The sequence below is a fragment of the Arachis ipaensis genome, chromosome B3 (assembly GCF_059453495.1).
Source record: "Arachis ipaensis isolate K30076 ecotype BB chromosome B3, ASM5945349v1, whole genome shotgun sequence".
Lineage (NCBI taxonomy): Eukaryota > Viridiplantae > Streptophyta > Magnoliopsida > Fabales > Fabaceae > Arachis > Arachis ipaensis.
The window spans coordinates 64,872,923-64,874,949 of record NC_142438.1 but is presented as its reverse complement, the minus strand read 5'-3'; the positions used below and the strand labels follow the sequence as shown (position 1 = coordinate 64,874,949).

General features: G+C 32.9%; 1 non-coding gene across 1 annotated transcript; it reads left to right on the top strand.

Annotated features, from left to right (window-relative positions):
• Positions 1-108, top strand: LOC148570925 (small nucleolar RNA R71). Its single transcript, XR_015908542.1, has one exon. It is a non-coding gene; the product is annotated as a small nucleolar RNA R71 (small nucleolar RNA).
• Positions 109-2,027: the final 1,919 nt, after the last annotated feature.

Here is a 2,027-nt window from a genome sequence, read left to right as displayed (position 1 = left end):
AAGCATGTCAGAAGGGCACCTTCTGATCAATTTCTTGTATCTCTCCCAAGCTTCATAGAGGGATTCACCATCTTTCTGTCTAAAGGTTTGGACTTCCACTCTAAGCTTACTCAATTTTTGAGGTGGAAAGAACTTTTCCAAGAAGGCATTGACTAGCTTTTCCCAAGAATTCAGGCTTTCCTTAGGTTGTGAATCCAACCATGTTCTAGCTCTGTCTCTTACAGCAAAAGGAAAGAGCATAAGTCTGTAGACTTCAGGGTCAACCCCATTGGTCTTGACAGTGTCACAGATTTGCAAGAACTCAGCTAAGAACTGATGAGGATCTTCCAATGGAAGTCCATGAAACTTGCAATTCTGTTGTATTAGAGAAACTAATTGAGGCTTAAGCTCAAAGTTGTTTGCTCCAATGGTAGGGATAGAGATGCTTCTCCGATAGAAATCAGGAGTAGGTGCAGTAAAGTCACCAAGCACCTTCCTCGCATTGTTGGCATTGTTGTTGTTTTCGGCTGCCATGGTTTCTTCTTCTTTGAAGAGTTCTGTTAGGCCCTCTAAAGAAAATTGTTCTTTAGCTTCTCTTAGCTTTCTCTTTAAGGTCCTTTCAGGTTCAGGATCAGCTTGAACAAGTATGCCTTTATCTTTGTTCCTGCTCATATGAAAGAGAATAGAACAAGAAAGTAGGGAATCCTCTATGTCACAGTATAGAGATTCCTTGAGGTGTTAGAGGAAAAGAAGAATAGAAGGAGGAGGTGGAGAAGAGAATTCGAACATATAAAGAAGGAGGAAGTTCGAATTGTACCTTGAGGAGGAGTCTTAGTCCCTTAAATGGAAGGATGTGAAAAGAGGGGAAGAATTTTCGAAAATTAATTAAAAGATTTTTAAAAAAGAAATTTGAAAATTTGATTGAGATTTTCGAAAACTAAGATTAGGAAAGAAATAAAGTGATTTTTGAAAAAGATTTTGAAATTAGAAAAAAAATTGATTGAAAAAAATTAATTTTGAAAAAGATGTGATTGAAAAGATATGATTGAAAAGATATGATTGAAAATCAATTTAGAAAAAAGAAAGTTTTAAGACTAAAGTTGATTACTTGACTAACAAGAAATTAGAAGATATGATTCTAAAATTTAAAATTTGATCCTTTCTTAATAGGCAAGTAACAACTTGAAAATTTTTGAAGTAAATCTTGAATTGAAGCAAGGATTTTTGAAAATAGTAAAAATAAATATAAAATGGAAAGAAATTTATTTTGAAAGAGATATGATTGAAAAGATATGATTTGAAAAAGATTTGATTTTGAAAAAATATGAAAACTTGAAAAAAATGTGAATTAAAAACAAAATCTTCCCTCTAGTGTCATCCTGGCGTTTAACGCCCAAAACTCTACCTTTTTGGGCGTTAAACGCCCAGCCAGGTACCTTGGCTGGAGTTTAAACGCCAGTTTTCCTTCTTCACTGGGCATTTTGAACGCCCAGCTTTTTCTGTTTGATTCCTCTGCTGAATGTTCTGAATCTTCAATTCTCTGTATTATTGACTTGAAAAGACACAATTTTGAAAATATTTTTGAATCTTTAATGATGAGAAACAATAAAAATGTAACTAAGATCAAGTAAACAATGCATGCAAGACACCAAACTTAAATGTTTGTATACTAAGGACTATAACAATGTAAAAAATGCATATGAAAAACAACAAAACACACTAAACAAGAGAATTTAAAGATCAGAGCAATGAAATCATCAAGAACAACTTGAAGATTAATGAAGAACAATATGTATAAATTCGAAAAATGCAAGAAGAAGAAAGTCATGCAATTGACACCAAACTTAAAAATTAATACTGGACTCAAACAAGAAACGTAAAATATTTTTGGTTTTTATGGTTTTATAAATTTTTTTGTGATTTTCGAAAATTATATAGAAAAGAAAATAAAGAGAATCAAAACTTTTAATAAGAATTCCAGGAATCATTGCAATGCTAGTCTAAGACTCCGGTCCGGGATTAGACATGGCTTACTAGCCAGCCAAGCT